General features: G+C 46.5%; 1 long non-coding RNA gene across 1 annotated transcript in view; it reads left to right on the forward strand.

Annotated features, from left to right (window-relative positions):
- The window catches only part of LOC137538633 (uncharacterized), a 74467-nt gene that overhangs the window by 35115 nt on the left and 14906 nt on the right, over nt 1-24446 (forward strand). Inside the window, exon 2 of the long non-coding RNA XR_011024855.1 lies at nt 296-393. This is a non-coding gene — a long non-coding RNA (uncharacterized lncRNA). The remainder of the gene's footprint in view (nt 1-295; nt 394-24446) is intronic.

The following is a 24446-nucleotide window of genomic DNA, read 5'->3' on the forward strand; positions in this document are numbered from 1 at the left end:
AGAACCCTACCATAAACAGTGTAAGAATAGCTGCAGTTTACATTTTCCCAGTGAAATTTGTATTTGTCTCCGCCCCACGTTTTGGTTATGGGGATAAAAAGTATCCTGTATGTTATTTCAGGTAATGTACTATGTGTGTGCCAAATTTCATTCAAATCCGTTCAGCCATTGCTGCGTGATTGAGCAACAAACATCCAAACTTTCACATTTATAATATTAGTGAGATAGTTTTAATTTTTGTATTTTATTTGTGTGTCTTCTGTTCTTCTTTAATAATGTGTTGATCTTTGTACAGAATGCCACCCTGCTTTCCTTCCCTGCTGTCCCCATCGGAAACCAAGTTGGAGACCAGGATTTTGCATACTTACCAGTTCTACAACGGATGAGATTCAGGTTGGTAAAAAAAAAAGAAAAAAAAAAAAAGAGAGAAAATGTTTCTAGAACATCTTTGCATGTATTAATGAGCCACACCTCCCTCGCCAGCACTGACACCATTTTCAGTAGCTCCAAACATTGCCTTGTCCAAAACAAAGGTCACACACTCTGATAATTCCTTAGCTTTGATTATGGCACGCATTCACTGTTACAAAGTTTCAAAGAGCTTCTGCAATGCCACAACATGTATCTCCTTCCAGAGTTGCATTAATTTTTCATCAAGAATAAAGATGATGGGACAGTTGCAAATTCTTCTGCAGCACATCCCAAAGCTTCTCAATGGGGTTGAGGTCTGGACTCTCCATGTGTGACAATAATGTCACATGCTCCCTGAACCACTCTGAACCAGAGGAATCCTGGCTTTGTCATGGAAAATTCCCATGACAATCGGGGAAGAGGAAATTCACTAATGGAATAACCTGGTCATTCAGAATATTCAGTTATTCATTTGGCCTCATTATTTGGGCACAAAATATTGTCATCTATGCAGTAATTATCCAATGGGAGGTTTGCTTTGTTAAATGTAGGTAGTGACCTAATTTTGGACAGACAGTGTAGTAAACTCTATCACTAGTTATGCATGCACACAGTTTCATTAACACACCAGTGATGGTTGGAATGTGCTAAGTTCAATTATATGGAATTTCATGCAAAATTTTGCAATTACAATGAAACATTATTCCAATTTCAAAATTGAATTTATTTTGTGCAATCCATTTGTAGAGTTTGCATGTTACCCAAAATTATGAACGAATGCGCAAACTGGAATTTACATTTACGTAAATGCTGCCAATTTTAGCAATTTATAGCAAAGCTCCGGTACATACTATTGTGCTAACCAATATAGTGGGAATAGTGGGAACAAGTAAAAAAAAAGACAATGAAAACAAATTATGAAAAAAACGTTTTTCAAGTTTAGTAAAGTTAAATTTTACTGTCAGATCTGGATGTCCCCTTTGGACCTCCAGTGCTCCCAATCCCAGGTGTAAAGGGTATAGGGTACTAATGTACCCCTTACCTATTTTCACAAAGGGTTAAAGTTAAAACAAAAAAGTAGCATAAAAAATCCCATATTGTTCTAAATTCACCATAAATACTTACCTTTACATAATGATCCCACGGTAATATCTTCGAGAATGATCGCACACTGATATTTTCTGGATTATGATAGAAGATTCCTATTGCACTTGCTATACTAATGTATTGCAAGCCCCGGCCCCCGGCAAAACCATCTTTAAAAGTGACGCTGGACTCCCCATTGGTCCTTTAACAGACTAATGGAAATCCTTCTAGTGTGCTTTTAGAGAGAAGAGTAGTGATGGAGTGAACATCAAATTTTGTGTTCTCAAATGCAAATACGAATTGGCAGGTGAACTTCAGGGCATCTCTGCAGCCACAATTTCTTTAAAAAAGGTGAAAAAAGTTGGACCTGGACAGTGGCTTGGCAGAGGAGGGTCAAGTGCGAAAAAAAAAACACTTTTTGAATGGTTATTTTAAAAGTTTAATGGCCGCCGACTTCAACAAGACTTTATAGTTTTGGAGAAAATTGATTTTAAAGTTCATGTGCTGTGTGTGGGAAATTGGTTCATAGCAAAGCCCCTGTATGTGCTAGAAATGCCAAAATTTGCAGGGTATGTAAAGGAAGACAGTGGGAACAAGAGGAAACATTTTTTTTTCAAAACAATCTTGTAGTTTTTAAAATAGAATCACTGTTCAAGTTAGAGGAAAATAGTTGCTATTTAAATGCGTATATATATACATATGTATATTGTATATATATATATATATATATATATATATATATATATATGTCAGCCCACTCCCTAGGAGAAATGAGTATAGGGGTACATAGACTACCGCTTACCCATTTCCACAAAGGGTTAAATTAACTGAAAACACAAAAACAACAACAAAAAAGTCCTTTATTGATCTTTATTAACCATGAATACTTACCTTTAAAAAAAATTCCCATGCCAATATCCTCTATGAGCTTGATTGAACATCTCCACCGGCTGCTGCCACACACCTCCACTCCCTGTCGCAGCTCTAGCTAAACTAAGTATAACTAGAACTTAAGCGACTTTAAATTTCCCTCCAAGGCTCCCCATTGGTCTATTAACCGACCAATTGGGAGCCCTGGGGGGAAATTTAAATATTCTTATGCTCTAGCTATACTTAGTATAGCTAGAGCTTCATCCATCAGTCCTGCCATCTCCCACTGTTCTACCCACCCACGACACCAATCGCCCTCACCCACGCCAGCACCCTGAAGCACCCATAGCACCCTGAGGTGGGGAAGAGCCTCTAGTCGATGGATTGGACAAGTGCTCTGGAGGAGAGCGGGAAGCTTGGCTCCTGCAGAGCCCCCTCATACCATGGACAATGCGGGCTCTTATAGCTTAGGGTGTGAAGCCCCACGTGGCCGGGGCTCTGTATTATGGCTATCCCAGCCTGCATGGGGGACAAGGGGTTAAATATGCTCAGGAGGGGGGGGGGGGCAGGTCAATTATTTTTTTTATTTCCCACACTCTGAACATCAACAACAAGACCTTATTTGCAAGAATAATAGTAACATACCCTCATGGCATAAATATTTAACCACTTTCCCAACCACTACAGTATATCTACGTCAGCTGTGGCACTCTCCAAGCCACAGCAACGTAGATATACTGACCTGCCTTAAGCCCTTTTGTGCAGGGACAGGTGCGCTTCAGAGCGCACCCCCCGGCACTGTCGGTTGCCTTACTAATTGGCGAAAGGGAACATGTTCCCTTGTAGCCAATTAGTGACCCTCCCGCGGATGAACGATCACCGCTGTAACAAACAGCGTGATCCTTCATCCCCCCCTCCTCCGTGCACAGATGGCTAAAAAAAATGTAAATAAAGCTGCCTCTCTCACCTTTCCTAGTTCCAGCGATGAGCCTGCATCCTGAGCATCCGATCCCAGCTCTGAACTCAGCCGCGTATTGCCAGTGACCCGGATCCCGGCTTGATGACGTCATCAAGCCGGGACCCGGGTCACCGGCAATACACGGCTGAGTTCAGAGCTGGGATCGGATGCTCAGGCTGCAGGCTCATCGCTGGAACGAGGTAAGGTGAGAGAGGCAGCTTTATTTACATTTTTTTTGTGCACGGAGGGGCTGCCTGATGGGGGAGGGGGGACATCTGGCTATCCACACTGGGGGGGGGGGAGGGGGGTTTGGGGATGCAAACAACTGCCAGGCATCTGGGTAACTGGGGGGGATGACATCTGACAATGGGGGATCATTTGATTATCTGGGGGGGGGGGTAACCTAATACTGGGGGAACATCTGGCTATAATTGGTGGGGGGGGGGCAATTCTGGGGGCACATATGGCTATAATGGGGGAAATTTTATCCTGGGGACACAACTGCCTATAATGAGGGGTGCCAATCCTGGCGGCGTTACTGTCTCTCTGTACTGGGTGGTGGTAGATACATGGGACACATCTGACTATACGGGGGTGCTGATATTGCTGATATTGGGGTCACATCTGGCTAAACTGGGAAGGTTAGGCTGATACTCGGGGCACATCTGACTATATTAGGGGGGACATTAACTGGTGGAATGGTTTTATCACTGTGGCACTTTTTATTTTTAAACTGGAATTGTTAAAAATAAGAAATAATGCATTTTTTTAATTTTTGTTCCCTTTTTTTCAATTAAAATGCCTAGAAAACAAAATTGTTCTTGGGACTAAATACCCCCCATTGAAAGCCTGGTTTGTCTTGAAAAAAATGATATATAGATCATTTAGGTGTAGTGAGTAGGGATAAAGTTATTGCTGATTGAATAGGGACACCGCTAAAGCGTCAAAACTGCTCTGGTCAATAAGGGGAAAACAAGGTCTGGATGCGAAGTGGTTAAAAAGCCAGGTTCCTAAGGTAACAATATATGCTTTTTTCTTTTAGATTCTGTCACTTTGTTTTCATTTTACATGTCTTTTATTTTGGTACAGAATATGCGAAAATGTAATTTTTTTTGATCCAGTTTGTGAAAGAATAAACAAGACATGGTGCTTAACACTAAAACTCTGTCCTGTGTCCCCCACCACTAGCTACTTTCACTTTGCTGACAGGCCTGGCCACACGTAGCCTTCTATGCGCTCCTGTCGGCAATAGCATTCTGCGCCTGTGCAGGGCGCTATTGCAGATGGGAACGTGTAGAAGGAGATGCGTGGCTAGGCCTGCGCAGATGCAGTAAGCCTTAAGGCCGAAAACAAAAGTAGCTGGCTGTGGGGGACAGGAGGATCATGACTGCGAGGCACGGGATAGCTGTAGTGGGCTGGTAGAAGCCCCAGGTGAGTAAAAATGTTTTTTTTTTCCTTAGGCTTAAAGGTAAACATTTATTATTCATTAAGTACAATTGAATACTTTTTTAGTCGTTACATTTTTATTTAACTTTAACCCCTTGTGGAAATGGGTGGGGGATACATTAGTAAGCCTAACCTATTTCAGCTGGGGGGCAGGTGATTTGTGTACCGAGTTTATAAATAAATATTTCTTTACATTTTTTACAATAGATTTTTTCAAAAAGTTCAAGGTCTTTTTTTTTGACTTGTTCCCAAAGAAGCAAATTTTGCACTTTTCTTTAATTACGAGTAATCGTAAAATTAGGGATCATAATGACGGTTATGAAGAAAATGAATTACAAATTTGTTGGAAAATTTTGCATTAAACCTTTTGCATTGGTAATTGTGAATTTTAATGTGAAATTTCGATTACGCGCAGCACTAGAACACACACAGCTGGATTTTATCTAGTAAATTTACAGTCCCTGATCTTCAGACGTGACCTTCTCTGCCTTTTTGGTGTTGGGGAGGCTTCCAAAAATATGTGTTGGAGTAGATTACTATGCAAAATTAATATTAAAAGAAGTTTCTTACCTCTTGCAATGACTCAGAACAAGAATTTGGAAAATAATCTTTAATGTTCAAAAGATGTGTTGTTGACAATGCGTTTCACGGGTTCCAGCCCTCTTCTTCAGGTCAATACAACAAAAAAACACCTAAAATTATATATATATATATATATATATATATATATATATATATATATATATATATATATATACACAATTGCTAAATTCACATTCAATATACGGAAATACTTTTTACCACACAGTCATGCAATAAGTTTCCTTTTTGTAAATTAAAACTGATAAGAAGGTAATATCAGTTTGAATTTACGAAAAGGAAACTCATTTTATGACTGTGTGGTAAAAAGAATGCAATATACTGAACGTGAATTTAGCAATTATATATCTATATACCAGGTGATGGCCCAATGTTGTATGTATTTGGCTGGTATTGACCCCACCCACTTTTCCTAACCCTAACACACAATTACTCAATTACTCAATGACTACGTTTGTGAGCTTTGTGGTCTTTGGCATAAATAATTTGCATTGAAATGAAACAAATCTGATTGAATGTTTGTAGCTCCACCCCCTTTTCTGAATTTGGACCCCAGTCACCCAATGACCAACTGTACCAGGTTTGAGGCTTGTGCCATTAACAGTGCAAGAACGGCAGCAATTAAATATTCCCCTTGAAAATCAATAGGTGAATTTTGATTGGCTTTTATAGACTCCACCCACTTTGTTGAATATTAATCCCAGTCACCCAGTGACCAACTGTGCACAGTTTGAGAACCCTGCCATTAACAGTGTAAGAATGGCTGCAGTTTACATTTTTGGTTATGGGGATAAAAAGTATCCTATATGTTATTCCAGGAAATGTACTATGTGTGCGCCAAATTTCATTCATATCCGTTCTGCCATTGTTGCGTGATCGAGTAACAAACATCCAAACTTTCACATTTATAATATTAAAGATATATATATATATATATATATATATATATATATATATATATATATATATATACACACACACACATATATATATATATATATATATATAGATATATATATAGATATATAGATATATATATATATAGATATATATAGATATACACACACACATATATATATATATATATATATATATATATATATATATATATATATATATATATATATATATGTATATATATATATATATATATATATATATATATATACATATATATATATATATATATATATATATGCTTTTAGGCGTATTTTGTTGTATTGACCTGAAGAAGCATGCTAGGACCCATGAAACGCGTTGTCAACAACCTTTTCCAAATTTTCGTTACATAGTTACTTGGGTTGAAAAAAGACATACGTCCATTGAGTTTAACCAGAGAACAAAGTACAACACCCGCCTGCTCCCTCACATATCCCTGTTGATCCAGAGGAAGGCGAAAAACCCTTACAAGGCCTGGTCCAATTAGCCCCGAAAGGAAAAAAAAATCCTTCCCGACCCTAGATGGCAATCAGATAAAATCCCTGGATCAACATCATTGGGCATTCCTAGTAATTGTAGCCGTGGATGTCTTTCAATGCAAGGAAAGCATCTAAGCCCCCTTTAAATGCAGGTATAGAATTTGCCATAACTACTTCCTGTGGCAATGCATTCCACATCTTAATCACTCTTACTGTAAAGAACCCTTTCCTAAATAAATGGCTAAAACATTTTTCTTCCATGCACAGATCATGTCCTTTAGTCCTTTGAGAAGGCCTAGGGACAAAAAGCTCACCCGCCAAGCTTTTATATTGCCCTCTGACGTATTTATACATGTTAATTAGATCCCCTCTAAGGCGTCTTTTCTCTAGACTAAATAAACCCAGTTTATCTAACCTTTCTTGGTAAGTGAGACCTTCCATCCCACGTATCAATTTTGTTGCTCGTCTCTGCACCTGCTCTAAGACTGCAATATCTTTCCTGTAATGTGGTGCCCAGAACTGAATTCTATATACCAGATGTGGCCTTACTAGAGAGTTAAACAGGGGCAATATTATGCTAGCATCTCGAGTTTTTATTTCCCTTTTAAAGGGAAGGTTCAAGCAAAATAAAAAAATGAGTTTGACTTACCTAGGGCTTCTCCCAGCCCCATGCAGCCATCCTGTGCCCTCCTAGTCACTCACTGCTGCTCCAGTCCCCCGCTGGCAGCTTGCCGACCTCGGAGGTCAGCGGGACGCATTGCGTACATGTTTACGCATTCCCGCTAGTGCAGGAACATTAACACATACATTTTTACGCATTACTGGTTCAATGCGTAAAAATTTACGCATTGAACCAGTAACGCGTAAAAATATATGTGTTAATGTTCCTGCACTAGCGGGAATGCGTAAAAATGTACGCAATGCGGCCTGCCGACCTCCGAGGTCGGCAAGCTGCCAGCGGGGGACTGGAGCAGCAGTGAGTGACTAGGAGGGCACAGGATGGCTGCATGGGGCTGGGAGAAGCCCCAGGTAAGTCAAACTCATTTTTTTATTTTGCTTGAACCTTCCCTTTAATGCATCCCAAAATTTTGTTAGCTTTAGCTGCAGCGGCTTGGCATTGAGTACGATTATTTAACTTGTTGTCGATGTTGTCGACTCCTAAGTCCTTCTCCAAGTTTGATTTCCTGAACTGTATCCCATTTATTTTGTATGGTGCTAGACCATTGGTACGACCAAAATGCATGACTTTACATTTTTCAACATTGAATTTCATCTGCCATTTATGTGCCCATAAAGCCATCCTATCCAGATCCTGTTGCAGTATGTCCCTATCTTCCTGTGAGTTGATGATTCTGCACAATTTTGTGTCATCTGCAAAAATAGCAACATTGCTCACTACTGCATCTACTAGGTCATTAATAAATAAATTGAAGAGCACTGGACCCAGTACAGACCCCTGTGGGTATCCCACTGCTTACAGTCACCCATTTTGAGTATGATCCATTGACTACAACTCTTTGTTTTCTGTCCATTAGCCAGTTCCCTATCCATGCACACAGACGATCTTCCCCTAGTCCTTGCATCCTCAACTTTTGCACCAAACTTTTGTGTGGAACAGTGTCGAAGGCCTTTGCAAAGTCCAAGTATTTCACATCTACAGCATTCCCAATATCCATATTAGCGTTCACTACCTCATAAAAGCTGAGCATGTTAGTCAAACAGGACCTGTCTTTAGTTAACCCATGTTGATGCTGAGAAATAAGATTGTTTTCTACTATGAAGTCATGTATAGTATCTCTTAGTAACCCCTCAAATAGTTTGCATACAACTGATGTTAAGCTTACAGGTCTATAATTTCCTGGATCTGTTTTTTTGCCCTTCTTAAATAATGGGAAAACGTGAGCTGTAAGCCAATCCACTGGGACTCTACCAGTTGAAAGAGAGTCATCACCAGAGGTAAGAAACACCTTTTAATCTTAATTCTGTGTAATAATCCACTTCAAATCAAATTTTTTTGGGCCCCTCCCCAACACCAAAAACCCCAGTGTCTTGGACACCTCTTTGGAAGTGTTAGTCTGCATTAGTTGTAGTCATCCATGACTAGGAAAGAACATAGGAAACAGCGGCCACCGGGACCCAGGAGGATCCGGTATACCGAAAGGGAACAACACTAGTCCGTTTCGGGTCAATTTGACCCTTCATCAAGCCTGTTGAAGGGTCAAACTAAAACAGACTAGTGTCATTGCCTGAAACTGTCTAAAACTATATACAACAAAGCACTTCCTGTTTGTTCAAAATTGCATGATCTTTAAACTGCAAATCTTATGAAGATCTCTATCTTGGATTTTTGATGTAATAAAGTTTGATACTGATTTTTTGCACAAAATTACTTTTGATGTGGTCTCATAAATACAAACTGATCCGCCTACATACAAAATGATTTGTTACCAAGTGTGGTGGGTGGCTAACTCAAATGAGGATCCTATTACTTTCCTGAAACGAGTCTACTTTGGACTCCTAACTATTATTAACACAACTTAGTGGAAATTTCAGGCACTTTTCATTTGTAAGTATTGTTCTTTTAATAAGTTGTGAGCTTTCTTTCAGGCCTATTTGAGGACTGGTGTTCTTTTCGGTCAGGATGGAAGGATGGTCTGGCTGTAAGAGGAGTCATTGCCAACGTGGTACATGGAGCTAAAATGTTGAAATATTATGTCACAAAAAGATTCAAAATGTAATAGATAAATGTGCAATGGCGCGGATGTATGGTCTATGCTGAAGTGGCTGAACATAACAATTTCTAGGCAGGTAGCCGTGGCGGCCATTCTAAAGACTTTTATTTGAAATAAATAGAAACTATATGTGATTTTTGGCATGTACACATCAAAAAAAGTCTTGGCATAAAATACGTATTTTTTGCGGAACATTTCAACCATTGATCCACCTCCATCATGTTACTGTTCAGGTTTCTGTACACTTTGTACACCCTTTTTAAAGAAATTGTGGCTGCAGAGATGCCCTGAAAGTTTCAGAAGCTTGCCTACCATTAATGTCAATGGGGCTGGCTGCAAACGATCAAAAGTGGTGAGCTGGAGCTGCTCTGACTTGAACTAATAGTGATGTAGAGTTCTGGAACCCCACTGGTTTGCACTGATTAGGACATGGTGAAGATCTACTAACACTGACCAAGAAATGGAGAACTGGAGCCTAACAGTCTCACACAGATCAAAAAGTGTAGGATTGGAATCTCACGGACATACTCTGGCCAAAAAGTTGAGAACTGAAACCAGACTGACTTGTACTAAACAAGACATGGAGAACTGAAACCCTATTGACTTGCACTGACCAAGCAGTAGATCACTAGAGCCACACTGACCAAGAAGTACAGAGCACCACTGACTTGGCTAGCAATGTTCAAGAAAAGTAGAAGTGGAGCCCCGCCTACTTCTACTGGCCAAGTAGGGGCAATCTGAAAGTCTACGTATATTACATTGACCAAGTAATGGAGAACTGAAGCCCCATTGACTATGCTGTTCAAAAAAATGGTGAACTGAAACACAACCAATTTGCCCTGACAAAGAAGCAGATAATTTGAGTTGTACTGCTTTGCACTGACAAAGATATATAGAGCTTAAGCCCCACTGGCTAGCACTGATCAAGAAATTGAAAACTGGAGTCCTACTGCTTTGCAGTAGCCACAGGGTGGAGAACAGGAGCCTCACTGGTTCAAACTGACCAAGAATAGAGTACTGGAGACCCACAGTCTTGCACTGACTAAGAAGTGAAGAACTGAAGCTCCATTAAACAAGAAACGGAGAACTGGAGCCAAAAACTGAGAAGTGAAGATTGACGAACTCACGCTGACCAAGAAGTGGTAGACTAGAGCCCTTTTGACTCACACCAATGATGATGTGGAGATTTGGAGCCTTGCTGACTTACACTTACCAAGATGTGATTAAGTAGAGGCACACTGCCTCATACTGACCAATATGTGGACAGCTGGAGCCCGACTCACTAGTAATGATCATGAAATGGAGAAGAAAAGCCCTACCTATCTACACTGACCAAGTAGTAAAGATCTGGAGACCCACTGAGTTACACTGACCAAGAAGTGAAGAATTGGAACCACACTTACTTGTAATTAATGAGATGTGGAAAAATATAACCTACGTGATTCAACAAAACATGGAGGATTGAAACCCATTGACTTCCACTGACTAAGAAATGAAGAAATGAAGCCCCACTGACTCAGATTGAACAACAAGTGGATAACTAAAGCCACACTGACTTGTACTGACTGAGAAATTGAGAACTGAAGTCCCACTGACTCGCACTAACCAAGGAGTATAGAGCTGGAGATCTACTAACTTCAACTTGCTAAGAAATAGAGAACGGAACCAAGAAGAAGGGAACTGGAGCTCCACTGACCAAGAAATTGAGAACTGGATTTTTACTGATTTCCACTAACCAGAAAGTGGAGAACTGGAGACCAGTTAACTTACACTAACCAAGAAGTGAAGAATTATAGCTTCACTAAATTGCACTTATCAGCAAAGAACTTGAGTACCACTAACTTGCACTGACGAAGAAGTGGAGAACCAGAGCCCCACTAACTCACGCTGACCAAATAGAGAAGAATTAGAGCACAGATAAAAATGTGGATGTAATGCCTGGGTACTAGATACTTGCAGATATATAGAAATCAAAAAGTCGGGGATAGCCAAAGGTCATACACGTATCAGAAACAGAGGTACCAGGAGTCAGACAAAATCAGAGTCATTAATAGGCCGAGGTCTAAACCGAGTATCAGATGTCTGCAGTACAGGAAGGATGAGGCAAAGACAGAGTCGTAAACAGGCCGAGGTCAAAACCGAGTATCAGAGATATAACGGACAGCGAGTAACTGAATGCCCAGGGCTTATATAGAAGGAATAGATCACAGACCAAGCTCCCAGGAAAATCGGACCAATCAGCAACATCCCTGCAGCAAGTGTCAGCTGACTGCAGGAATCAGATGACACACCTCAGACACACCTCCTTAACCTATAAAGGCAGCTCTGAGCTGTGCGTGTCCTCCTAGGGAGACTGCCAGAAACAACACACTGACTCACATCTACAGGGGAGCCAGGGATGCGCCTGAACAAAGAGGAAGAGGAAGCTTCTTGCAGCTGCTCAACATTGTCAGAGCAGCCTCCAGAGACAACACCACATAAGTTTGTTACAATTCCCCCCCCCCACCCACCCTCAAGGGGTGGACTCCGGACACTCCCTACCTGGCTTATCAGGATGTTGACAATGAAAACCCAACTCCTCTCCTCAGGCCCATAAACTTTCCAGTCCACCAAGTACTTTACGAAATTTCCGAGAGTCGAGAATCCTTTCCACCTCATACTCAGGTTTACCATCCACCTCAATCGGAGGTGGAGGGGTGGATGACAGTGAGACATTGGCCGCCGGCTTCAATAAAGACACATGAAACGAACGTACTCCCCTCATAGATTGGGGCAAGGTTACTCGATAAACGACTTCATTCAATTTTTCTGAAACAGAATAAGGGCCAATGTACTTGGGCCCCGGCTTGGCAGGATGCTGGCACAGAGGAATGTTACAAGTCAAAAACCTAAACAAGATCCCCAGGTTTAAATTCCCACTAAGGGGTTCAATGATGATCAGCATGATGTTTTTGTTGAGAAACCACCTTTTGCAAATTCTGCCTGACCTGAGATTAGACTGACTGCATATGAGAAATCCAATCTTCCAAAGCCAGATAAATGGAAATGTGAACTGGAAAAAGAGGAGAACTTAGGACTCCGGCCAGTAACCACCTGAAAGGGTGACAACTTGGTAGAAGAACTTGGAAGATTGTTGAATGCAAATTCAGCAAAAGGTAGAAATTTCAGCCAGGTTTCCTGACGGTCAGACACGAAACACCGGAGATATTGCTCCAAGGATTGGTTGGTTCTTTTAGTCTGACCCACTGGCGTACCGATAGGCCCTGCAGCACCTGCGCCTGCTGGGGGGCCCGGCCCCCCCCCTGGGGCCCGCTCGGGGCCGTGGTGTGGGAGCTGGAGGGGTGGCAACATGAGGGGAAAGCCTTGGCCACAGTCGGCGGGGAGAGGGGAAGTTCCCCCCTCTCCCTCACCTCGGGGCTGTCCCCTCTGCGTTTCCCTCCAGCTAACGTTATACTGTGGGCAGCGGGCAGCGGCGGGCAGATACATACCTTCCTTGCGTTCCACCGCATAATCTTCGCTCTGGCCTATGACGTCACTTCCGGAAGTGACGTCACTTCCGGAAGTGACGCCAGAGCGAAGATTATGCGGTGGAACGCAAGGAAGGTATGTATCTGCCCGCCGCTGCCCGCTGCCCACAGTATAACGTTAGCTGGAGGGAAGCGCAGAGGGGAGAGCCCCGAGGTGAGGGAGAGGGGGGAACTTCCCCTCTCCCCGCCGACTGTGGCCAAGGCTTTCCCCTCATGTTGCCACCCCTCCAGCTCCCACACCACGGCCCCGAGCGGGCCCCAGGGAGAGAGGGGGGTCCCGCTCTGAAATTTTGCAGGGGGCCCGGTGGGGCCTAGTTACGCCCCTGGTCTGACCGTTGGTCTCAGGATGGAAATCAGATGAAAACGACAAGGAGATACCTAAACGAGAACAGAAGGACCGCCACAATCTGGAGATAAACTGAACTCCTCCGCTATCAGACACAATATTCTCTGGAATACCATGTAAACGACACAATATTCTCTGGAATACCATGTAAACGAAAGACATGTTCCATAAATAATTCTGCCAACTCTTGGCAGAAGGCAATTTACACAATGGGACAAAGTGAGCCATCTTACTGAACCTGTTCACGATCACCCAGATTACACTTTTCCCACCAGAGGAAGGCAAATCGACCACAAAATCCATAGAAGTATGGGTCCAAGGGACCTGAGGAATGGGTAAGGGCATCAAATTACCTCTAGGAGCATTCCTAGAGACTTTGCTTCTGGCACAGATGCTGCATGCATCAAGAAAAGCCTTACAGTCCTTCCTTACAGTAGGCCACCAAACATGACGTGTTAGTAATTCTAAAGTTTTAGCCTCACCAGGGTGCCCAGCCAGTTTGGTATCATGGAATTGATGAAGCACCTGTAGACGAAGATGAATCGGTACATAATACACATTCAAAGATTTTCCAGGTGGACAGTCCTCCTGGAAAGAAGACAATACTTCAGACAAATCAGAGGAATCCTGAGTGTCTGTGGCGGCGACCACACAGTGCTTAGGTATAATAGAAACAGGAGACTTAGGTTGTGAAATTTCAGAATCAAAAAACCTGGATAAAGCATTGGCTTTCACATTTTTACTTCCCGGTTTATAAGTGATGGTGAAATTGAAACGTGAGAAGAACAATGCCCATTGTGCCTGTCTGGGATTGAGTCTCTTGGCCTTTTCTACATATTCAAGGTTTTTATGATCGGTGTAAACCAGGCATGGGCAAACTTGGCCCTCCAGCTGTTAAGGAACTACAAGTCCCACAATGCATTGCAGGAGTCTGACAGCCACAGTCATGACTCATGAAGGCAAATGCATTGTGGGACTTGTAGTTCCGTAACAGCTGGAGGGCCGAGTTTGCCAATGCCTAGTGTAAACCGTGAAGGGATGTTCAGCGCCCTCCAACCAATGCCTCCATTCTACGAAAGCCATTTTGACTGCCAAGAGTTCCCCGTTCCCTATATCATAATTGCGCTCTGCCGGTGAAAGCTTTTTAGAGAAGAAAGCACAGGGGTGAAAACGCTCTGGATGACCCGAATACTGTGAGAGAACAGCCCCCACTCCCATTTCAGAAGCATCAACTTCCACACAGAAAGGCAATGAAACATTAGGGTGCGTCAATATAGGAGCGGAACAAAAAGCTGTTTTCATGACCAGGGCAGGGCCCAAATGGGATGGCCCGCCCTTACCTTCAAACACACCCATAACAAAAAACGCTGTGACACCAGTTGGCGAAAAACGGCCACAGCTTTATTAAATTTCAGTTAACAATTGTATAAAAGCTCGCGCTCTGGAAGTCCCTTGACAAATGCCTCTGCTTCTTTCCTTGAATTAAAACACTGTACCAGCCACTAGCCTACCAAATTCCATCTTATTGTAATCCACATTTATTCCATTGTGCCATTGGCCAACCTCTGCTGATGTTGGCTCCATTTAATTGGCTCAGTGGGTACTTCCTTGAAGGTAGAAAAGCCGGCATTGTCAAGGGGCCCGCCTTCCGACAATTCCTCCGGCCTTCTACCCTCCTTTGCCCCCGTACCAGCCACTGGCCTACCAGATCTTCGTCTAGTTGACTTCCGTATCTGACTCAGTGGATACGTCCCTGGGGTGAACCAGGAAAAGTGGGGGGGAGGTACCCTTTTGCACCATCCCTGTATCTCACCAGCCTACCAGCCAGAGCGGCCTCTCCAGGGCACGCTCTGCTCCAAACATTGTTTACTCTTTGACTCAGCGGCATGACCTGGCTCGGCGGATACGTCCCTGGGTGAGACCCCGGGAAGTGAAAGGGGAGTGATACCCTTCTGCACCACCCCCGTATCGCGCCTGCCACCACTCATAGTGGATGGGTACTTCTTGTGAAGACATACCGGCATTGTCAGGGGGCGACCACCTGCTGTGACGAAAAGGTTAGTGATGCCACATATCATGAGATATACATATTGCCATAGATGGAGAGTATGCCTCCCTTACCCTGCCAGACCACCAGCGACGTTCTGACCGGTGATCATAGCGCGGGTGGGATAACATGTTGTGTTAAAAGGAAGTGTGTATCCCTTCACCCCCTAGACCACCAGCGACGTTCTGACCAGTGACCATAGGGTGGGTGGGTGGGACCGATTGTTGTACCCAGTTGGATCTCTCCTGCAATAGACTGAACTCGCTGCCTGCCTGCAGTTTTGTTCCCCTCACCTGGCCCACCTTCTTTTGACACCTGGCTAGGTCTATCGCCCTCCCCCTAGCCATCTGATCTCCCCCATCCACCCCAGCCAGACCATCCCTGGGCCCGCCCTGTCATGTGCCCTATCTCCTATGCTGCGCTCGGCTCCCGGGGCTTCTTGACCAGGGCAGGGCCCAAATGGGATGGCCCGCCCTTACCTTCAAACACACCCATAACAAAAAACGCTGTGACACCAGTTGGCGAAAAACGGCCACAGCTTTATTAAATTTCAGTTAACAATTGTATAAAAGCTCGCGCTCTGGAAGTCCCTTGACAAATGCCTCTGCTTCTTTCCTTGAATTAAAACACTGTACCAGCCACTAGCCTACCAAATTCCATCTTATTGTAATCCACATTTATTCCATTGTGCCATTGGCCAACCTCTGCTGATGTTGGCTCCATTTAATTGGCTCAGTGGGTACTTCCTTGAAGGTAGAAAAGCCGGCATTGTCAAGGGGCCCGCCACAGCACTTCGGGCCTGACCCTCAGGGCCGAATGCCCGCCCACCTATCGAGCGCGGCTTCCAATGCTTCCCTAAGCCCAAACAGAAAAATGTCATGACCCAGATCATTGAGGTGCACTCCGTCGCCATTAAAATGTCCTGCCTGACTTTCTAATAGCCTATGACGTACTGCTATCCCTCCTACCCTGCAGATAAACTTTGACATATCCCTGTTTATTTTTGTTCTGGTGCGGTTCATCACTCTTGGGGGGACTGGGGGCCGCCACCTGAGTCTGGGAATTATTTCTGACCATACCAGCACTATGCCGCTTGCCATCCCCCGCACCTGATGGCAAAGGGATTTGATTTCCTGCAATACCAGGTGTTTTGGGTTGTGCCCTATGTCATTGCCCCCAATATGTAATATTAGGATGTCGGGGCAGCCTCTCTCTTGGGCCAGGTTGGTGAACCTTTCTGCTAACCTGCCCACCGTCAGACCCGAGAACCCAAACCAGTGCACCTCAACGTCACGATTTACCTGTCCGAGGTTCCGGCCCCCTTCCTTCCTCCTGGCTCGACGCTCTGCCCTTACCACAAAGGAATGGCCCATAACCCAAACCTGACGGACCTGCTTTCCTGTAGAGACAAATTATTAAAAACAGACACAGCCAATTATTATCTGTCATGCCATGAGCCTATTACATATTCACATCTCCTGTAACGCCTGGAATATATATAATAATTTTTTTTTTTCTCTCTTCCCCCTCTCCCTTCTTCCCCCCCCTCTCTCTCCCCTCCCCCCCTTCGTATGTATGCCGCCTATACTGTCTCCACCAGCTGAGGTCGGATGTATGATTTGAATCTGTGGGACTCCCACCTCCCGATTTTCTTGATTAGTTCCTCGCCCAAACCCCATCTTGTGGCTTCCGTTGCTGCGCCGATGCGAAACGAGTGCGAACCATATTCGCCCGCCGTGCATCCGATGTGTGTTAGGCATTGGCGCAGTACTGAGCTGAATTGAAATCTAGATAACGCTGCGCCATTACGGTGAATTAGGAGCGGGCCTGCCCTCTCGGGCCGCTGCTCCATAAAGCGCCTGTATGCCCGCACTGGGCATGACTTGCACGCTCCCACCTCTCCCAATTGCAGGGTCACCCCCCTGGCTCCCTGGTCCGTTTTGGATTTCGGTATGTGCACCAGCAGCCTGTCATTCGCTGCTGACACATCCCGTAGCTGTAGGCCCCCCTCCCTGTCCCTCCGGGGGCTCACGAGTTCCCCGATGCGCAGGGCACCGTAGAACGCGAGGGCGAAGGCTAGTTGAAATAGGCAGGCCTCGTACCCGTCGCGGCATGTCTCGCCCGCGGCGCCCATTAGTTTTTTAAGCAGCGCGTGTGTGATCGGCCGCCGCTTGTCTGCCAATGTCCATCTCCGCTTGCAACCCTTTGCTATCCGCCGCACCATGAAACCCTTCGTAAGGTCTACCCAACCCCTTAATTTAAACAGAAACGCCAGAGCTGCTAATACCCCGTCTACCCCTGCCGTGGATCTCGCTGTGGTGCATGTATCGAAAAGGAAACACATCATTAGATCTTCCTTAGTGGCGAAAGCGCCGCTGTCATCAAAATACGCCTCCATGGCCACCCACCTGTTCCACACCCTGGAATATGCCTTCCAAGTGGCTGGTGCTAGGGACTGTCTTACCCAACCTGCCATCTGCTCGAGGCGATGTCCCACAGATGCGGGGGCATCGGCATGGGGTGCTCGTCTGCTTCCGGCGCCAATTCGCGGAAACGATCCAGCTGGAAACGAGACAGTGCGTCAGCAATCCCGTTGTCCACCCCCGGGATGTGCACCGCCCTGAAAGTAATGTTGTGGCGCAGGCATTGCAAAACAAATTGGCGCACCAGATTGACTACCGGTGGCGATTTGGATGTCAGGTTGTTGGCCGCAGCCACCACCGCTGTATTATCAGTGTAAAACTTAACTTTCTTGTTCTGCAGGGAGTGGCCCCATACAGTTACCGCCACTACGAGCGGGAAAAACTCCAGAAATGCCAAATTTTTTACCAAAGGGGATCCCAACCAGGCCTCCGGCCACTGATGAGTCACCCAGTGCCCTTGGAAGTAAGCCCCAAAACCCCTGCTGCCCGCGGCATCTGTGTACAAATGGAGTTCCTCATTGGTACTCCATTCCTGAGGCCACAGGGTCCGCCCGTTGTAACTGGCCAGGAAAGATTGCCACACTCCGAGGTCATCCTTTGCCTCTCGAGTGAGCCTGATAAAATGGCGTGGGAGTCGCGCCCCTGATGTGAGGAAAGCCAGTCTCCTGCAGAAAATTCTGCCCATGGGCATGATTCTGCAGGCAAAGTTAAACTTACCTAGCAATGACTGCAGCTCCTTCAATGTTATCTTTTTGAGTTCTACGGCCCGGCCGATTGAGCGAGCGAGATCGCTGATCTTGTCCGGGGGGAGACGGTACTCCATGGCATTGGTATCGATTTCGATCCCCAAAAATTTTATCACCTCGGTTGGGCCCTCTGTCTTCTCCGGGGCTAGTGGGACCCCGAAGCGTGAAAATATCCCGCTTAGCTTGTCCATCACGTGTTTGCATTCCCCGGTCCCCGGTGGCCCCACGCACAGGAAATCATCAAGATAGTGTACCAGCCCCTTGGATTTGCTCTCCGCTCGTACTACCCATTCTAGAAATGTGCTGAAAGCCTCAAAGTATGCGCACGAGATGGCGCAGCCCATAGGCAAGCATCGATCCACGTAGTAGCTGGCTCCGACCTTGCACCCTAGGAGGTGCAGACTATCCTGATGCACTGGAAGCAGGCGGAAAGCCGCTTCGATGTCTACCTTCGCCATGAGCGCCCCGCGGCCCATACCCCGGATGAGCGCTGCTGCTTTATCAAAAGATGTGTAGGTGACTCTGGCCAATTCCACGTCAATCCCATCGTTCACCGATGCCCCAAAGGGGTGCGATAAGTGATGGATTAACCGGAACTTCCTGGGTTCTTTCTTGGGTACTACACCCAGTGGGGATATTTTCAGGTCTGGTATTGGGGGCTGGGGGAATGGACCCGCCATCCTCCCCAATGAAATTTCTTTTTCTAATTTCGATTTTACCACCTCAGGGTATTGGTAAGCCGACTTAAGATTTCTGCAGTTGTGGTTCGATAGCTTTGCTGCGCATGGTATGCGGAACCCGTCTGCAAAACCCCGCTTCAGCAGCTCGGCATGTTCCCTGTTGTGATACCTATCTAGCCACGGGACCATTGCCTCGACGATCACTGGGGTCTCCCCTTTTTGTATTGGCGCTCTCTCCCCCTTGTGCTGTATTTGGCCTTTTAAAGCATCTTGTAGCGGGATGGTTATTTCTGTTGCAAAAGGTGCACTCGTGCTTGTACCTGCAGCCCACCCCCCATTGACAGTCTCCATTATTGAACTTAAAGCAAATTCCCCGTTTCTTAAGGGCCGACGGGCCGGCCCCGCTCTGAAAGGGGGAATGGCCAGCGGGACCATGCTGTCCTGAACTCCCATTCCCTAACACCGATGGTTGTAACCTCTGCGTGGTCATAATCGTCAACCACAAGGTGACGTCTCTCTGGTCCCACGTCATGGCTGGTCTTACGGCCATGCGCTGCCGGAATTGATCATCGTAGCGCAACCAGGCCGTTCCCCCGAAAGCCCTATATGCTTCCCTAATGTTGTCACAATAACACCAGAGTGCTGGGCCCTGTTCTGGGAATTTCTCTGTTATTATTGTGGACAAGATAGCGAAGGCCTGGGACCAATTTTGGTGTGTTCTGGGGATAAGCCTATACCGTCTCCTCTCATCGTCTTCCTCTTTCCGATGCTCCCTACCCTTTTCCCATTTGTCTATCTGGTATTTGTCTAGCGGGAGCAGTGTGAAAATGTCGATGTACTGTCTTTTTTGGACTTTCTCTTTTGTCTCTAGTGGTACGTGGGCTGCTAGCGGCCCCTCGTAACAGAGGTAAAGTGTGTTTTTTGCGCTGTCCGACACGGGTGGGTCGCGAGCCCCCCCGGCCGCAGCGCTCATTTCTCCTTGCGGGGCGGTTTCTGTGCCGGTAGAAACGCTGCCGTTCGTGACCGGGTTTTGGTTAGGGGCTGCCTGCAGAGCCCCCGACAATTGCGGGATGCTCTGCAGGAGGGTATTTGCCTGCCTAACTACTTCCCTTATTGAACTTAACCAATCCACCGACTCCCCCCTTCCATCATTATTATGCACTGTAAGACTTGAGAGCTCACCTGGTGTGTTGCGTGTACCCTGCGATGTGCTTGCTCCGATCTGCGGTGCTCCCTGAGCTAATTGCTCCACGGGTGCGGCTTGCGTAGCGACTCCTCCCTGCAGCCCCTGAGCCATCTGCTCCCCGGGGTTACGTTCCCGATGCGCCTCCTGAGCTACCTGCTCCACAGAGGTATTCCTGGATGGGACCTGTAACGGCAAGAGTAAAGAAGCAACTCCCTGCGACCACCCTGTTGGGTAGCCGATATTGTGCGCCCCCTGCGTCGTGTGCGGGTGGGCCTGGGCCTTCCGAGCCGAGCGCGGTTGGGCCCGATACTCACCTCCTGCCTGCTTGCACGCTTGCTTTTTGGGGGGTTTCTGCCTGGCTTGCGCTGGGGGGCCCGGGACTGCTGGCTGGGGCCTATCCCAGGTGGGTGTGGTGGGCTCCGAAAAGTGGGGGTAGGGGGCCTGCTGGCACCTGACCCCCCTGCTAGGCTGTTCTGTTGGGGCTGGGCGGACTGTGCACCCCCCCTCCCCATCGGAGCATGCTTCTTCTCCCCCCGAGGAACTGTCATCCCCCTGCCCCCCCTGCGGTGGGGGCTGGTGGGGCCTGCTGCCGCTTTGGGGGGGGCTACCCCCCCTTGCGTAATGTAGCCCTGCACTGCTATGGGCCCTAATGGCTCTGACCCCCTTAGACTGTACTGCGTGTCGGGGCTGCCCTTTTTTCCTTTTAAGCCCCTTACTATTGGAGCTGTAGTGGGGGGGTGGCATGGGGTCCCAGGCCGCTAGCGGTGACCCTGCATCGGCCCCGCTGCCTGGAGCCCTCTTTGCCGGTCCGGAGCGCTCTGACCGGCCGCCGCCATTTTGCTGAAGCCCCGCCGCTTGGGGGGCGCCATTTTGCTGTAGGCCGCCGCGATATGCAGCGGCGCCATCTTGCTGTAGCCCGTCCGTGCGCATCTCTGGCCCGAGCTCGTCCGGGTCTCCAATGCGGAGATGCGCCGGACATGCGGAGGGGGAACAGGGCGGCTCTGCTTCCAGCGAGCGCCGCTGCCCGGACGGGCGGCGCCCGGCTGCCCTCAATTGGGTAAGTTTTTGCCGCTTAGGCGGCGCGGGGGGTAGATCCTGCCCACTGATCCCCCTGTGGTCCCGCGCTGGGGGCTGGGCGGGCTGCTCCGGAACCTGGTGCAGCAATCGGAGCAGCCAGCCCTCGCCCTGATCGGAAGGTAAGGCCCTGAGTCTGCCGAGCAGTATGCTCAGGCCTTCCTCCATTGCCCCGGGACGTCCAGGGGAACCGGGAGTAGCGGAAACGGAGGCGTGGGATGGGGGTTGTCGATCGGGAGGCCCCTGCCCAGCAGAGTGATGCAGGGAGAAGGGTTGAAGAGGGGTTGCGGATGGGCCTACGCAGGGCTGAGGTGGGGTGAATTGGGCTTATTTGCGCAGGGGAGCTGGAGCACCCTGTGTTGCTGTGCAAGCACCCTGGCTTGCTCCTTGCCTGTGGCTAAGAATGAGGGGTGAGGAGGGGTGAGGATGGAGCTGCAGGACTTACCATACCCAGGGGACCAGCGCTGCAACCGATTGTTGTACCCAGTTGGATCTCTCCTGCAATAGACTGAACTCGCTGCCTGCCTGCAGTTTTGTTCCCCTCACCTGGCCCACCTTCTTTTGACACCTGGCTAGGTCTATCGCCCTCCCCCTAGCCATCTGATCTCCCCCATCCACCCCAGCCAGACCATCCCTGGGCCCGCCCTGTCATGTGCCCTATCTCCTATGCTGCGCTCGGCTCCCGGGGCTTCTGTGTGGCAAAGGCTTCACAGGCTGAAACTGGCCAATTAGAAGGTTCAGCTCCTTTCTTAGTCAGGTCTGTCAAAGGTGTCACCAAGGTGGAGAAATTCCAAATAAATGTGCAATAATAATTGGCGAAACCTAGAAAACGTTGCAAGGCCTTAAGATCTCCGGGCTGAGACCAATCCAAAACTGTGGATACTTTTTTCTTATCCATAGACAGACCAGAGCCAGAAATCACATACCCCCAAAAAGGTACCTGAGTAACCTCAAAAAGGCATTTTTCTAGTTTTGCAAACAGGGAGTGCTCTCTAAGCCTCTGAAGAACCCATTTAACGTGTTCCCGATGTTCTGACAATGAGTGAGAGTAGATCAAGATATCATCCAAATAAACCATGACATATTTGCCCAGAACATCTCTGAATACATCATTAACAAAGTCTTGGAAGACGGCTGGAGCATTACATAGGCCAAAAGGCATAACGAGATACTCGTAATGTCCATCCTGGGTGTTAAAAGCCGTCTTCCATTCGTCACCCTGACGTATCCTTCTCAAATTATATGCCCCCCTTAAGTCCAACTTACTGAAAATTCTTGCGCCAGATACCTGAGAAAACAAATCATCGATAAGAGGTAATGGATATCTGTTTTTTACAATAATCTTATTCAGGCTCCTGTAGTCTATGCACGGATGTAATACACCATCTTTTTTCTCAACAAAGAAAAAACCTGCCCTAGCTGGGGAGGTAGAAAGCCGAATAAAACCCTTGTCGAGGTTCTCTTTAATATACTCTCTCATAGCTTGTTTTTCAGGGCCAGAGAGGTTATATAAATGTCCCCAGGAGGGCATAGTACCTGGTAGTAAATCAATAGGACAGGCATAGGGTCTGTGAGGGGGCAACTTGTCAGCAGACTGAGGAGAAAAAACATCAGAAAGATTTATAATGACATGGTAACTGATCAGACGAGATCTCTATGTTATGTAGTGGAATATTTTTTAAACAATTCTCGGAACACAAAGAACACCAATTGGTAAGTTGACCAGAGTACCAATCAATGTGAGGGTTGTGTGTCTGCAACCACGGGAGTCCTAGAAGCACGGGACTAGATGGCATTCTAAGAATAAATAAAACTGCAGTTTTTTTAAATGCAACACTCCAATCTGTAGAGAAACCTCAGAGTAATAGCAATGAGTTGACCACTTTGCACAGGAGAATCGTCTATGGCAGTAACATACAGCTTGTTCAGCAACGGCAAGGCTGGAATTCCTAAACTTGCGGCAATTTCAGAATCAATAAAATTACCCACCACCCCAGAGTCAACAAACGCCTGAGCAGAACTAGACTGATTATTCCAAAAAATAGTTTCTGGCAATAATATTTTTTTTATTTTAAGGGGAAAAATTTGCTCGCCCAAGTGAGATTCCCCAAATACACCTAGGCGCGGAAGTTTTCCGCCTTCCTTTTTTGCTGGGCAATTTTGAACAAAATGCCCCTTTTCACCACAGTACATACACAACCCCTCATGACGTCTTCTAAGTTTCTCCGAGGGAGACAATTTGGTATACCCTAACTGCATGGGTTCTTCCCCAGAGGATGTAGCAGCACTAAGAGAATGAGGAGCAGACGTGGCAGAAGAATGAGCACCACCATGACGGTGATATCTGATTCGCCTATCTACATGGATGGCCAAATAAATGGCCTCCTCAAGAGTTAGGTTCAGGGTGACTGACCAGAGCATCATTTACAGAATCTGCTAAACCTAATAAAAATTGGTCAAGAAGTGCAGCCTCCCCCCACTTAGAGGAAACTGACCAACGCTTAAATTCAGCGGCGTAGTCTTCTGCAGTATGACAGCCCTTCCGGAGTTCGCAAAGCTTATGAACTGCAGTAGAGGCTACGTCTGGATCGGCATAAATCACAGCCATAACCTCAAAGGACTTGCTTACAGATGTAAGAGCTTCGTGCTCGGGGGATAACCCGTAAGCCCAAGTTTGCGAGTCACCCTGTAAGAGGGTCTTAATGAGAGATATTTACTGGGAATAAGAACCAGATGACCTTGTTCTAACCTCAAAGTATGTCAAACATTGATTCATAAAATTATTGAAAACAGATCTGGAACCTGAGAATTTTTCAGGCAGTGGCATCTTAGGCTCAATAATAGGAGGAACTACAAACTGCTCTCTTCGACCTGCTGAGTGCACAGGTTGAGGTGC

Source organism: Hyperolius riggenbachi, chromosome 11, assembly GCF_040937935.1.
Source record: "Hyperolius riggenbachi isolate aHypRig1 chromosome 11, aHypRig1.pri, whole genome shotgun sequence".
NCBI classification, from domain to species: Eukaryota; Metazoa; Chordata; class Amphibia; order Anura; family Hyperoliidae; genus Hyperolius; species Hyperolius riggenbachi.